Source organism: Dysidea avara, chromosome 2 (assembly GCF_963678975.1).
Source record: "Dysidea avara chromosome 2, odDysAvar1.4, whole genome shotgun sequence".
Lineage (NCBI taxonomy): Eukaryota > Metazoa > Porifera > Demospongiae > Dictyoceratida > Dysideidae > Dysidea > Dysidea avara.
Genome location: NC_089273.1, coordinates 325,834 through 343,004, shown reverse-complemented (window position 1 = coordinate 343,004; position 17,171 = coordinate 325,834). Strand labels below are relative to the sequence as shown.

General features: G+C 35.6%; 1 protein-coding gene across 1 annotated transcript in view; it reads right to left on the bottom strand.

Moving 5' to 3' along the window:
* Positions 1-16,706, bottom strand: part of LOC136246410 (TNF receptor-associated factor 5-like) — a 46,419-nt gene extending 29,713 nt beyond the window's left edge. The window contains exon 1 of the mRNA XM_066037798.1: positions 16,608-16,706. The gene's annotated coding sequence lies outside the window, so the exon portion shown is untranslated. The remainder of the gene's footprint in view (positions 1-16,607) is intronic.
* Positions 16,707-17,171: the final 465 nt, after the last annotated feature.

The window sequence follows — 17,171 nt, the reverse complement described above, 5'->3', positions numbered from 1 at the left end:
CATTTTGGTTGCTTTACACTGTATTCTTTCCAGTTTTTGATTGTCAAGTGGGTAAGAGGATCTCATAATTATGACATTGTTATATTCAACAATTGGGCGAACAAGGGTTTTATACAGCTTTACCATAAATCAGAATCTTTACAGTCAAATGAAGTTATAATGCTGAGCAAAAATAGATAATTCTTCAGCAAAATATGGAGCATAATAGGTGAAAAATAAAAGAATCGTTGGAAGTGGAAAAAAAAGCAGAATAGAGACTCATCCCTAGTTTTCAACAAATGCTGAGTATTGATAAAGTATGACAACAAGGTTTGCATTGCGGGTAGTGATTACTTGATGCAGCATTGCAGTGTAGCTACAGAAGCTCTTCATAAATGCTTCAATACCGTTTGCCCTTTTACATTGACAGGGACGCATCAATTTAGCCAGAAAATGGTTTGGCATAATGGGTGGGTAAAAGCAATGAGCAAAATGCTGGCATATTAGGTGCAATTCTTGTGAAGTGGACGTAAAATTGTACAAAGATCGAGATACTCTAATAAAACAGTCAGACACAATAACATGATTATCAACACATTGCTAATTGTTATGGGAAGAACAAGAGATACCCTAATAGAACAGTCACACGCACTACGTGATATTAGCTAGCATCTTGCCATTATATGTTAAGAGCAAGTGCAGATTGAGATACTGTAATAGAACAGTCACTTTAAGGTAAAATTGCACTTGAAAATGGTAAATTAACAAGGATTAGTGCTGAGCAAAATTCTTTAGCAAAATATGGGTGCAAAATAAAAGAATTGCTGGAAAGAAAAATAGGTGAAAAAAAAGCTAAATAGACTCATATTTGATTTTCCTGATCATTTTGCCATACATATTAATATTCATATTTATATGTATATATACATTTGAATGATCTATTAGAGTATTTACTATAAAGTGACTGTTCTATTAGAGAGTATCAATCTAAGGTGCTCTGTACAATGCATTTGAGTGTTCTATCGCAGTTTGAAGTTTTCACTGACTACAGCTTTGACATTTACAAAACTACTGCACATAAATATATTATGCAAGATCAAATTTCACTGTCACCATGTTAAGTTTTTACTTTTGCTAGCTGCTTGTTGAAGCCCAGTGGTGAGTTGTATCTGATGGGATCTATCTGCTTGTAAAATATATTAATTTTGCATATAAAATCGTATAAAACTTTTCATACAGACCAACTACAGTATATAGCTATTGACTAATTTGAAGTTCATAACTTCCAAGAATAAACCATGTAGCTAATGGCCTTTAATACTGTGGCTACAGTGTTACCTCTTAGTTATGCAACAACAAGTATATAAGAAGGTGTCATAAAGATCCTTTGTAGCATTACTACAAACATTATAATATGCTAATAGATGAACCACACTTTAGTAGAGGTTTACCAATATCGGTATTGATGCCGATACTAGTAGTATCGGTATTGGATTGGTATCGGTAGTACAAAGCTGCATGTACCACCAGTAGACACTTACCATGTTTATTAATCTTCAACGATCTCTACTTAAGTTTCCAGAGCAAATAAGTTAGTAGAGATAACAAAGTAGTGAATACAAAGCCTTTGTTACTCTATTCTAATTATTGCTACACTTGCTCTGTGTGTTCTATTATATTAAAGCATGTGAATCCTTTGTGATTAAATGACAGTGCAGCTGTTCCTCAAAAAGAAGTAAGTTTATAACTAGTTGGCTTGCTTTTTTGTGTAAAGGTTTGGTTGCAAGGCTGTAACAAACATTGTAGAATTATTGTACTGAAATCATCTGCTGATACTGATACCGATACTAAGCATTGAAGCCTACACAAGTTTAATAATACTGAGTGATATAGAAATTTCACTGTTATGATACATAGCTAGCCATAGCTGTTAAAATATCACAGTAATTGTGAACTTTGATTGAGAAGTGATGTTCATCAAATTAAGCAATTAGTAATCCACAATGGTTTCCATCAAGTTTAGCATATTTGTTTATACAGTGAATATGAAAGTTATTGAACTCATTTATTAGGTAATTAATTGCATGGGCAGCCATCGTACACCACTATACTTTAGATGTGCCTCCTGTATTGCTTTTCTTCTGGTTATGCTAAGAAATTATTGTTACAGGGTAGTTATTCTACATTTTACAGACATGTATTAAAACCAGCTGCCAGGAAAACACTTATTTGCAATTATCTTAATACTACATGTCAAATCAACAAGGATTTAGGGCATTCATTTAGATTTCAGCAAACACTGATGTATTTTTAGTATTATCCATATAAGGAGTGTATGTACAACAACCCAACATTATTGTACTGCACTACATAGCCTCTCAACAAATAATTATAATATTGGTATGTTTATACTTACTGATTCTACTGTAACTTTATAATGTGCTATAATATTTCAATAAAACTTTCACAAATTGACGACTGTAGATTAACACCTTAAAGTGATTAATAACTATGTAACTACTTTAGTTTCAAACTCCCTTTGGTGTAATCTTAAACCGTAAGGTGATTCAAAAGGTGTATCTTCAATATTTTCGCACTAATGGCTAAGTCATGGTCAGTGTTTGCTGAAATTTTGATTGCAGGATTGTAATATGTTCAAGACATCTAAATGAAAAATGGTATGCAGTGGAATTTATGATGTTACTGTTGTACTGCAGTGGGTGTACTCGTGCAATAATCACCCCTAACAAGCTGGTGCCAAATTCATGTCACACAATTAAGGTATGCAAGTGCAGTGAAATGTGTCTTAACAACTACCTGTATTGAGACCACTTTAACATTAATGTGGATGTCTCCAGTACACCACCCTGCAAAATTGTACGGCATAGCACTACATGGGTGGTGTAAATGACTTACACTGTTCAGATGATCCAGATTTGGATAATTAAGGTTCTACTGTACTTTGTATAGTAGCCATGCCACCTATTGGTTTATCAGACTATTACCCATGAATCCAATAAACAATAACTGCAGTAGTTTTTTGTACAGGTGGTTACATTGCATTGTACTAGGATACTTTTAATTGCACAATCCTTTGCATGGGCTGGAGGTTTACTCCACATACAACAGTAACAGACCACAAATTCCACTGCCTATCACAAATTATTGATTTATATTAACTCTAGAAAGGTTAATTCTGTGGTCTTGCAACCAAACAGTAGCAAACACACACACTATGAACCAATAATGATTGAGAAAAATTTAAAGTGAAAACAGCCTATATAAAGGAAGGCAATATTTGAAATCTTTTAAAACCACTAAACCATTTCTAGCTGATCTAGAAGCCATGATAATAATCACAAACTTGGTCTTTTGGTCTTACATAACATGAATTTATTTCAATGTTACAGGTGCAGTCAGAATATCTTTCAAATCTAGATGGGTTTCTGGGGTTTAAACAGAAACCCCCTTTTAAATTTAGCTCAGTGGCAGTCTAAATACATACACATTGCTGTACTGACAATTTGTCATATCAAACAGCTATATACCACTGTATTTCAGTAGCATGCATGCAGCTGCACTTAACTGACACCATTTATAGCTATTAAACCCTTAGTAACACTTCACTTTTCATTTCCCACTGCATTAAAAATGATCGAGATACTCTAATGGAGCAGTCAAGTAACAACTCTAATAGAGTAATCCAAGCTAATTTAGCATATAGTCACCAATTGCCTATAGTTAGCTATAGTACTTACAGTTTAAAGCATTGGATTTATTGTAATTGCTAACTAAAAGTAGCCTAAAATCTGATCTTAAAGCTTCTAAATAGCAAAATTTTCTGGAGAAATGTCAAGTGCCTTATTCAGCTATACAAACTTTCAGAAACCCCCTTTAAAAAATCCTAGATCTGCCACTGAATTATGATAAAGCAAACTGTTTTAGTTGCTCTTCTGAAGGTGCCAATATTTCATTGTAAAAGTACAAACACAATCCAATTGAAATAACATGCTGCATAACCATGGCTTTGCAAAAGTGCCTCATAAGAATATGACCTACTGACCTGCATGGATGGACACCTTCCTTGATCAGCTTTTAGAGCTGATTATGTGTTGCTTGGCAATAAAGATGTAATATTTTATATGTGCATATTTGAGCACTTTATGTCTTCCATATTCTCTATTGGTTTTATCTGTTGAGTTGTTTGTGTGTGATGTGGTAATTTTAACTGTTGGTATGAATCACAAACACTGTTACAGTACCATATTTGGTGCTTTTATCAAAGTTAATGATTTATTAAACCAGGAACACATCCACAGCCAGCTGAATTCTGGCTGTGGCTGCATGCCTGGTTTAGTAAAATTGTTTTCTAAAAAGTGTGCATGTGTACCTATCTATCTATGTATCTATCTACAGATGTTTGTACGTACGCACCAGCGTGAGCAAAATCATTAAATGATAAAACAGATTATACATAAGAGGTAAAAGCAAAATGAAGTCTGTATTAAACTTCCGCACAGGTAATCTTTGTTCTGAGGTGACTTTTTTTGGCAGTCTGAAATACAGGCGTGGCGACTCTCCTCAGACTTTGTGAATTACTTCCCCTTCAGGTTTTACAGGCATTTATCAACTGAAAAACAATGGTGCAGGTTGTAAACTACCCTATCCCTTCCAGTGGCTAAAAGGGGGCATATGTCTATGTGCACAAAAAAAATTAAGAACAGCTTTGGGGCTTTGTCTAGAGAATTTGTGAGAAAAAAACGACATAGTTAAACTATAGAAGATACTTGTGTGCATAATGAGTGGTTTGTTTAACAAGGCACAATCAAAAAATTATGAAAATTTCATGAATTACTAAATCCAAGAATTACAATAAATTAATTATGTATTATTGCACAACCAAAAACCTATTGTTTAAGTTCACAAGATACCGTAAACCCATGTGTACACTATATATCATTTTTTCATGATTTGGGGTTTTGATTTTTTAAACCAGGTTGGCGTACACCTGGTTTACTGAAATTGTTTTCAGAAAAGTGCATGTGTGTGGGCGTGCGTGCGTGTGTGTGTGTGTGTACCAGTAGCCATTAGAGACAGGATGTTATCCGTAACACGGATAATGGGATTTTACTAGTATACTAATAATTCTAACCACCTCGTCCTGTCAATATAGTCTATAGTGACTAACCTGTCTATATAGTCTATAGTATCTAACCTGTCTATATAACCTATAGTGGCTAACCCATCTATATAGTCTATAGTGATTAACCTATCTACCCTGTCTATATAGTCTATAGTGTCTAACCTGTCTATATAGTATATAGTGCCTAACCTGTCTATATAGTCTATAGTGCCAAACCAGTCAATATAGTCTATAGTGTCTAACCTGTCTATATAGTCTATAGCGGCTAACCTGTCTATATAGCCTATAGTGGCTAACCTGTCTATTTAGTCTATAGTGACTAACCTGTCTATATAGTCTATAGTGGCTAACCTGTCTATATAGTCTATAGTGACTAACCTGTCTATATAGTCTATAGTGGCTAACCTGTCTATATAGTCTATAGTGACTAACCTGTCTACCCTGTCTATATAGTCTATAGTGGCTAAACTGTCAATAAAGTCTATAGTGACTAACCTGTCTATATAGTCTATAGTGACTAACCTGTCTATATAGTCTATAGTGTCTAACCTGTCTATATAGTCTATACTGACTAACCTGTCTATATAGTCTATACTGACTAACCTGTCTATATAGTCTACTAGCATTGGTACCTGCCCTATGTGCAGGACCATCTCCACATTAAACATTTTAATGCCACGAAGAGGGACTAAGCATTTAACACCAGCACTGCTAATGTAGCTATGTAGGGTACATGGTGATGTCACATTTTTTAAAGAGCATGAGGTTTTCTTATGTCATTAATGATGCAAAACACTAAAGTTTATTGTTTGTGGTTTTGACAGGAATGTAGTTTAATTATTCAGTGCATCTTCCCTACCAGTGACTTCAACGTGCTGTATAGAACAAACGAAACCTTTGCTGCTTTACATGAGAACTAATGCAACAATAATTAATATATTGGGAACCAAGCATAAATATTAGTGTCCTATATTTGCTGCGTAGCATGTATGTCGATAGTGCTTTAAAGTACATGATCCTTATGCAGTACATAATAATTTATAGTGAAGCATGCATGCAAGGCTAGCTAATTAGTTAAACTGCATGCGAGCTAAGGCAATTGTATACAGTATACCCTACATTACATACAGGTTGTGTACACACGGTACAGTTTCAGTTTCTACATTTTGATGTTTACCTTACCGACTGTCACAAAGAGAAATGAACTTGAGCATAATTTAAAGTCAACACAATTTGCAGTTATAGTTACTGCATGGCAAGCAAAAGTTCAGAACTTGTCCTATGCACTTTCAGTTCTGATGTTGCAGTGACACATATACCTCTTGCCATACAAAAACCCAGTTTTGAAACACCTGCAGTGTAATTGACCAATAAGGTAATGTATGAATCTTTAGAGTGAAAGCATGTAAGCAGGATAGTGAAACAGTTGTGCCAGGTCAGATGCAGTTCCTCGGTGTAAACTATGGATCTGCATGGTTCCAGTATTATCATTTTCAGATGCACAGTAGTATTTGTTCAATCATGCAAGCTGCCTATTACTACAGCAGTATTGAGGTAAGTCTGAACAAACAGTTTTTCATGTCAGTACACACCTATGTGCTTAAAACAAAGATGTAGATATTCTGGATACTGGTGAAAGAAGCTTTTACCTACTCTAATACAACACACTGGACCAACACACAGATGGACAAATATGTTGGCAATTTGTCTGCCCTGTCCCAAAAGTGCTATAAGAGTCCCTATTATGTGAGGTAATTCAGTGCCAGTGCTGAAAAACTGATCATAAGAGTTTGTAGATGAAGACTTGCATGGAACAGATAGAGCACAAAGGTGCATCAAAAAGGTCCCAAAAAGTGAAAAAAAAGTTAAGACCTAGGCGGGGATTGAACCCTGGCTGGTTATAATAACTTGGGGTTAAGGGAGGTGCACAAATCGCCACAGTTGTTTATCAGTGGTTTTGACAGGAATGTAGCTCAACTTTTCAGTGATCCTTCCCTACACCAGTGCCTTCATCGCCCTATAAAGAGCGAACAAAAGGACGTATTGATTTGCTACAACAACACTCGAGTTGCCAGATGATGGGCGTTTAATTTCGCTAAAGTCCCGCCTCGATACATGCTTTGCATGCCAAGATATGATGAGCTAAAAGTCGTGTTTTAAAAAAAAGGTGTTCACAAAAAGGTACTGAGTAGAAAGAAAAAAATCTGTCAACACGTGGATTTGAACCCACGACCTCTTACACGCTAGTCAGGCGTTCTACCACTTGAACAGTATGTGCTGTGGTTTTCAAAGGAATGTTGCTCAAGTTTTCTCTACACCTTGGCCTTCTACGCGCTGTAGAGACCGAACGGAAGCATGCGTGAACTCGTGATAACAATCTTAGAGTAGGCGGATGATGAGCGCTTCATTATCAGCACAGACTATGTCGATTCGCGCCAAGTCTGGTGAGTAAGCAGCGTGACCGTCAGACAGACAGACAGACAGACAGACATTTTCAGCTTTATATATATAGATAGTGTCTAACCTGTCTATATAGTCTATAGTGTCTAACCTGTATATATAGTCTATAGTGACTAACCTGTCTATATAGTCTATAGTGTCTAACCTGTCTATATAGTCTATAGTGACTAACCTGTCTATATAGTCTATAGTGGCTAACCTGTCAATATAGTCTACAGTGACTAACCTGTCTATATAGCCAATAGTGGCTAACCTGTCTATATAGTCTATATTGACTAACCTGACTATATAGTCTATAGTGGCTAACCTGTCTATATAGTCTATAGTGTCTAACCTGTCTATATAGTCTATACTGCCTAACCTGTCTATATAGTCTATAGTGCCTAACCTGTCAATATAGTCTATAGTGACTAACCTGTCTATATACTCTATAGTGACTGACCTGTCTATATAGCCTATAGTGGCTAACCTGTCTATATAGTCTATAGTGACTATAGCCTGTCTATATAGCCTATAGTGTCTAACCTGTCTATATAGTCTATAGTGCCTAACCTGTCTATATAGTCTATAGTGGCTAACCTGTCAATATAGTCTACAGTGACTAACCTGTCTAAATAGCCTATAGTGGCTAACCTGTTTATACAGTCTATAGTGACTATAGCCTGTCTATATAGCCTATAGTGTCTAACCTGTCTATATAGTCTATAGTGTCTAACCTGTCTATATAGTCTATAGTGTCTAACCTGTCTATATAGTCTATAGTGAGTAACCTGTCTATATAGTCTATAGTGTCTAACCTGTCTACCCTGTCTATATAGTCTATAGTGTCTAACCTGTCTATATAGTCTATAGTGGCTAACCTGTCTATATAGTCTATAGTGTCTAACCTGTCTATATAGTCTATAGTGTCTAACCTGTCTATATAGTCTATAGTGACTAACCTGTCTATATAGTCTATATTGACTAACCTGTCTATATAGTCTATAGTGACTAACCTGTCTATATAGTCTATATTGACTAACCTGACTATATAGTCTATAGTGACTAACCTGTCTATATAGTCTATATTGACTAACCTGACTATATAGTCTATAGTGGCTAACCTGTCTATATAGTCTATAGTGACTTACCTGTCTGTATAGTCTATAGTGACTAACCTGTCTATATAGTCTATAGTGGCTAACCTGTCTACACAGTCTACATAGACAGGTTACACACTATAGACTATGTAGACAAGTTAGTCACTATAGACAGGTTAGTCACTATAGACTATATAGACAGGTTAGACACTATAGAATATACAGACAGGTTAGTCATTATAGACTATATAGACAGATTAGTCACTATAGACTATATGTGACCAGATTTTACAGAACCGAACCAAATCGCACATCAGGCAAAATCAAACTAACACCACCAGTGGATAGCTACACTATCTTACTACAAGTTTTGACCCTCAGCACTACTCAAACTACACGAGGCTGGTTTTAATAGACGTCTTTTCTGGGTGGTGTGGAGTGCCCAAATGGCGGTTTCAGGCCTTGTGAAGGACCTGGCTTGGCAAGAATCAGTGGTTTACTGGTGGACAACCTTATAATGTTGGCCAGACGTGTTCTCTGTAGATTTTGCTACATATCAGCCACTAAGGAGCCAGCACAACCCTGTAATCTCGTGTTTGGACTCCAATCGTGGTCTGCCTCCATTTTGAGGTCTATCTTTTGCCCTCCCCGCCACCCCCCAGCCTCCACCCCTTTGTGAGCACTCGTGATACTACTTCGCTCGTCCAACTGCTCAGATTTTCTATCTTATTTGGCGGGAAACTGTACAAGCAGCTACAAGTACTGGAAGTGGCTTGAAAGGTAACAGATTGATGCATCTTTTGTATAAATTTCATACGCGTGCTTGCTATCCTTGGAGAGTTATGCTGGCTTCAATTCTTTAAAACCGTTTATCTCGAAACTTCTAATGTGCGATTTGGATCGTTTTTCCAAAATCCAGTCACATATAGACAGGTTAGCCACTATAGGCTATATAGACAAGTTAGTTGACTATAGACTATATTGACAGGTTAGCCACTATAGACTATATAGACAGGTTATTCACTATAGACTATATAGACAGGTTAGACACTATAGACTATATAGACAGGTTAGACACTATAGACTATATAGACAGGTTAGACACTATAGACTATATTGACAGGTTAGCCACTATAGACTATATAGACAGGTTAGTCACTATAGACTATATAGACAGGTTAGACACTATAGACTGTATAGACAGGTTAGTCACTATAGACTATATAGACAGGTTAGACACTATAGACTATATAGACAGGTTAGTCACTATAGACTATATAGACAGGTTAGACCATATAGACATGTTAGGCACTATAGACTATATAGACAGGTTAGACACTATAGACTATATAGACAGGTTAGTCACTATAGACTATATTGACAGGTTAGCCACTATAGACTATATAGACAGGTTAGTCCCTATAGACTATATAGACAGGTTAGACACTATAGACTGTATAGACAGGTTAGTCACTATAGACTATATAGACAGGTTAGACACTATAGACTATATAGACAGGTTAGTCACTATAGACTATATAGACAGGTTAGACCATATAGACATGTTAGGCACTATAGACTATATAGACAGGTTAGACACTATAGACTATATAGACAGGTTAGTCACTATAGACTATATTGACAGGTTAGCCACTATAGACTATATAGACAGGTTAGACACTATAGACTATATAGACAGGTTAGACACTATAGACTATATAGACAGGTTAGACACTATAGACTGTATAGACAGGGTAGACAGGTTGGTCACTATAGACTATATAGACAGGTTAGACACTATAGACTATATAGACAGGGTAGACAGGTTGGTCACTATAGACTATATAGACAGGTTAGCCACTATAGGCTATATAGACAAGTTAGTCGCTATAGACTATATTTACAGGTTAGGCACTTTAGACTATATAGACAGGTTAGTCACTATAGACTATATAGACAGGTTAGCCACTATAGGCTATATAGACAGGTTAGCCACTATAGACTATATAGACTGGTTAGGCACTATAGACTACATAGACAGGTTAGACACTATAGACTATATAGACAGGTTAGACACTATAGACTATATAGACAGGTTAGTCACTCTAGACTATATATATAGACAGGTTAGACACTATAGGCTATATAGACAAGTTAGTCGCTATAGACTATATTTACAGGTTAGGCACTTTAGACTATATAGACAGGTTAGTCACTATAGACTATATAGACAGGTTAGCCACTATAGGCTATATAGACAGGTTAGCCACTATAGACTATATAGACTGGTTAGGCACTATAGACTATATAGACAGGTTAGACACTATAGACTATATAGACAGGTTAGACACTATAGACTATATAGACAGGTTAGTCACTCTAGACTATATATATAGACAGGTTAGACACTATAGACTATATAGACAGGTTAGACACTATAGACTATATAGACAGGTTAGTCACTCTAGACTATATATATAGACAGGTTAGACACTATAGACTATATAGACAGGTTAGTCAATATAGACTATATAGACAGGTTAGACACTATAGACTATATAGACAGGTTAGTCACTCTAGACTATATATATACACAGGTTAGACACTGTAGACTATATAGACAGGTTAGTCACTATAGACTATATATATACACAGGTTAGACACTATAGACTATATAGACAGGTTAGTCACTATAGACTACCGTATAGCGGGTTCTTTTCGAAACAGAAATTTTCGTATAAAAAGCAAAATCTGAATTTCGAAAGATTTTAATTTCGAAGAGTGCATAGCTATTTCGAAGTCCGGATGGATTACAAATAAACAGAAATTCATGTCACAAATTATGAAGATGCGTGAATGTTTGCCAAAAACTGATTTATTGATGAAATAATCCCCATTCCTGTGCACTGGAGAGAAGACTGAGGGATTCTCGGGTGGAGTGAACTCACTGGCACGATCACGCTCGATCATAGCTAGCTTATAGTATCCTAATCACCATAGAATCTAGAGCAGATGGCATCAATTCCCATTCTGGATCACCTGTTTTCTGGTTATTGGTACAGTAATGATACAGTTTACCTATTATCATCAGCAATACTGAGCTAAAACTCGAGGAATCCACGAACGAATCTCCGAAAGTTGGACGGTTGCTTTCACTTGTGGGAATTTATTTTCGAAAAACAACCAGACGTGGGAATTTATTTTCGAAGAGAAGGGCCTCTTCGAAATATCCGAAAATAAAAACCTTTCCGGCGAAAATTACCAGCTATACGGTATATTGACAGGACGAGGTGGTTAGAATTATTAGTATACTAGTAAAATCTCATTATCCGTGTTACGGATAACATCCTGCTACTGTTACGGATAACATCCTGTCTGTAACGCCACTTGTGTGTACCTATCTACCTATGTTTGTCCGTATGCACCAACGTGAGCAAAATCATAAATGGTAATAGCAGCTTGCACATAAGAAGTAAAGGCGAAATGAAGTCTGTTTAAATTTCCGCACAGGTAAGCTTTGCTCTGAGTTGGTTTCTTCTCGGTGGTCTGAAAAATAAGTATGGCGACTATTCATATACTTCATGAACGGTCTTCCCTTTCAGTTTTATAGACGTTTAACATCTTTAAAACAACATTAAAGGCCTCTTAGGATACCAGAGATAGTGTATCCTTTGGGTAGAAATGGAGGCGTCACCCATATACTTACGAGAACATAAATGATAGGAATCCTCGAGGCTTTCTCTAAACAATTCGTGTGAGAAAACATGATAGACACACTATAAAACAGTTGAGAAGATACTTTTGTACGTAATTTGCTGTTTAAAGTGGTTTGTTATAGTTACGCTTCCTTAGCAGTGTAGAGCAACATAATTACCGCATTACAAAATAATTCATGAATTATGAAATATGCTAAATTACTGTGACAGTAATTACAAATCTAATTATCTAGCTGAATTAATAATAACAATAGCATGAATATATAGTACAAATATATACATGGTTGATTACTATATGGTTAGAATGGGATAATATTAACTGCATCAGCACCTGGTTTTTAGAAGTAGCATTACATCAACTTGTTCTTAATCCAATGTTGCTAAATATTTATGCATTCTTAACTTCTTGGTTAGTTGGTTATTTCCAGATGAGTTAACTAGATGCATGGCACCTGATTTTTAGAAGCAGCACAACACCAACTTGTTTTGCTTAGCCACTCTCCTATACTACCTACAGAGCCTTCCCCAGAAAGTGTCAATTTGCTAACAACATCAAAGCCATTAGATTTTGTTTATTATATACATTCCTTTAACCACATCAAAGGTATTTTACAAGGCATAGTGGAGCAGCACTACTCTACCACTCCTTAGGGAGCACCCTATAATAGGTGAAAATTTTGGAAAATCCCAGAAAGCAGCTTAGGTAAATGTATATATGACTCAGGCCTTAATTATGCTCTTCAATGTTTCCATTATACTTGCATTATACTTCTACTGTGGGTTAACAATATTGCTTACAACCATCTTGGAATATTATAATCAGTAAATGCTCCAATTAGAGTATTCTACAGTATTACAAAGTGACTGTTCTATTAGAGATTATCTATCTAAAGAGCTATGTATCATGCATTTAAGTGCTCTATTGCAATTTCACTGACTGCTCTATTAGGTAGTATCAATCAATTTCCAGAAGTTAACCTCCAGAATTTGAAATATCCACCTAATATGCTAGAATTATGCTGGAATAGCACCCTATTATGCTCTTAATTATCCTGGCAAATGACGGAGGCCTATTACTACTTATTTTTGCCCAAAATTATAATGGCATATTCTATGAGTCTCCAATAAGAGTCTAGTGTAGTTGAGTATTTGTTTATTTAGGAATTGTGAATGAATTTTCTTCTACAGCATCTACATAGCTTACATATTAAGAATAATGTGACTACTATAACTAATATTCATACATGCATAAACTATAGCAGCCTTCAGGTATATACAGTAACTTCATCACCAAATCTACACCATCAGGCTAGATTCAGTAGTGCAATAACTGTATGTTGAACCTATATTTCAATTTTTTCGTTGCTGCATTATCCGTATGTATATTTGTGTTGCTAGAGATGCATCTGCCAAGTTGTATGAAACAGGATACAATGGCAGATCCACGATAGGACATTCGGGGCAAATTACCCCCCGCCTCCCTCCATCCCTAATCTCGCCCCTTACCTTGTGGAGTAGCCATAATATTATAGTTAGATATATTTTTGATTAAAATACTGAACTTTATGTCAGGCCAAGATCAATTTATAACGCATGAAAATATGCACATTTTTACTAGAATTTATTGTTACAAATTCACCAGTAATCAAAGCAAACCAGTCAAACTAGCTGTAAAATTGTCACTCAACACCTTCGTGCATACTAAGCATCTCTAAAATAATTATGGTGTTGCGATGCTTTTAAAGACATTATTAGCTTTTTAACAGCTTTTAAGATTTCACAACCATCTGCAAAGGTAAAAATGGCTAAATCAACACTGAGATACTATTAACAGATGATTTTTTTGCTGCTTCAAAATTCAAAAATACAGCAACTAACAAGATCATCTGGGTCTCTCCAACCACTTACAACTTAGCCTGTTTGTGTCCCTCCCCTTGCCAGCTGCTGGATCTGCCCCTGGGATACAGTGAGAGTGACTGTACTAATGTATTTAACTAGGTACCAACCTATTATGCTTTCAAATATTTGCTGTTCAAAGAATAAACTTGTTATGTTCACAGTAAATACGCCTTAGCCATTATTAACTTTAACTCATGATTAGAAGAAAAGAATTGTTGTCCATGACATCAATTTGACATTTGGTAGCTTTACAAAGTAGTTACTGACTGTTCTATTACAGCATGTAAGTATTTTCTTGACAATGGACTATAACTTAAAGCAGGGGCAGTGGAGCAGGCCAAAGAGTGAGGGGGCCAGGCCAGCTGTAAGTTGAAGACCAAAGAAAAAAAAAGGTCACAGCCTGCTGACAATAGCTGCTCTCCACCAATTATATCTCCTTATTTATAACTACACATACGTAGCTAAGTAGCTTGCTACACTGCTTCTCTGAATACTGTGACTGCTTTATTAGAGTATCCAGATCCTGACTGTTCTATTAGAGTATCTCGATCTTTTCTTGCAAACAGTGTCCCATATAAGTGGTGGGGCCATGGCCCCCCTGCCCCCCCCGTCTCCACCGCCTATGACTTAAAGTAAGGAATAATTATTGTGTCCACTATACTACAGTGCTTATGTATCAGTCACCTACTGTATTATGCTAAAAATTATACCAGTATATAATAGGTTGGTAAGTTCACTTTCCTGAATATATAGGTGGCTTGCATCATTCAATGTTCAAAAACACCTTAAATAAATCAAATACATTGTTATATAGTGACATGCATATATTAAGCCACAATCTTTAGTTGCATATGTCACACTGTGACATAAAACAAAGAATCGCAAGAAATGTTACTTTAAAGGTAGACAAAAAAAAGTGAAAGTCTATTGTGCAGGTGGTAATACCAAACTCTCCTTATCAACTTTGTAGCATTCCAAGAATACTAAAACTTTCTACTCAAAAAAGCATGGAGTTGTTGGCTGTAGTGCTTCATGCTATCGAAACCCACACTTCATTATGCTCCTCTGAAGCAAGATTGGTTTAGCATTTTTACAAAGCTTGGTTAGCAGTACCAGGAAACAAACAATAGCATCACTGTTAGACTTTTCCTGAGTCACTTATCAACCTGGCAGGGAAAACAATTATCTTATGCATATCTTGCCAGTAGTGCCATCACAATCATTTCTCCTTGTGTTTCTCTGCCTCCACCTGCTGTACTGGACTCTTAAACATAATTCAAACAAGTTGATGTTGTGCTACAGTTTTGGCCTCACCTCAGGCTTCCTTATCCACAGTTCTGGCATAATTTACATGTGGAAATCATTCAGCTGTTGTCTTAATGCATCGAGGGTTTAGGTCAAAAATCACTCACAGTTGAAGACAGAGTAGTACCCTTGTGACTGGGAATATCGCAAGGGTTGCAGGAATAATTTTGGGAATAGGTATGTTTGGGAACCAGACAATTATACCAGCATTTTAAAGCAATTGTAAAGCTTTAACAATGAGAAATCTGCAAATTATACAACTACATTATATACTATAATAGAACAGTCAACAATTGCAATAGAGCAGTCACACAATTCCACTACTCTATTAAAGCAATCACTTGGAATAATGAAATTCTCTAATATATTAACCGGCTATAAGAATAGAGCAATATTTAAGAATGAAAATCAAAGTAAATGGTCTAATATACACCATTTAACAGGCCAAAAATGGGCATAATTTAATTTTACTAAAGCACATTTTGAGCACTTCCCAAATGTATAATGCTCAATTTTAAAAGCATAATATGTAGCCACATGCCTAATGTACTACTGACAAAGGCCTAATGTATTACATCTGTGCAGTACTACAATGTACATGTTTATTACTTGTACATAAATTGAATATTTAATATGATTAGCAAGATCAGCAGTTCTCTACTACTTATATACAAGTGCAATTTACTATACCACAAAATGATACAGTCTTTAAAACATGCTTTGAGTTAAAAATACATAACAGACAATGGAGATGAATGTATAGTACCAGTTGGGTTATAAAAAATTTAAAACAATATGCCTTTGAGTATTCCAAATATGTACATTATGTTACTGAACACCTCCTTACTTTATAATACTTTAGTCAATTATTTAATGTGTGTAGGAAAGACTACTACTACTACTATAACCAGTAAAACACACTATAGTAACGTTTATATTAGCCAATACCAAATTGGTACATAAGGCTCATGACTAAGTAATAGTTTAGTGTATACATAAACATTAAATTTTGCAACAATTACTTACCCCATCCTTTATGGCAATATCAGCTCCTAGTTGTAAATATAGCCTGACACAGTCTATCTTGTTCTGCTGCACTGAATAGTGTAGTCCAGTATACCTCTATACAACATGTGATGGAGAATATTATCACTATGTTTGACTAAGATAAAATATTACAAGTTGTTAATTAAATGTTATTTATTTGTTAATGTTTTTCTACACTGCATATTCCATAAGAATTAGCTTTAAGATGCTTGCTACTCACTCAGGCATGCATGCAGTTATAAAATTAACCATTTAACTGTTACTTTACAATCAAGTACATGCTGAATTTAGATTCTACCAATTAGAGTAAAAAAAAATCAGTTAAATTTGTCACTTCAAACACACAATTATACAAAACAGATATACATTCAAATAACATGTTACCCTTTTATATAGACCTATTTGAAGCCACACTATACTGAAACTGTAAAGCCTGTGCAATAACTACCATATTGTCCAGTAAGGTGTTAAAATGTTGGCAATCAGAATGCAGTGTCAGTAAAATGTGTTCATGCAAGCGAATATGAAGTCATACCCATTAAA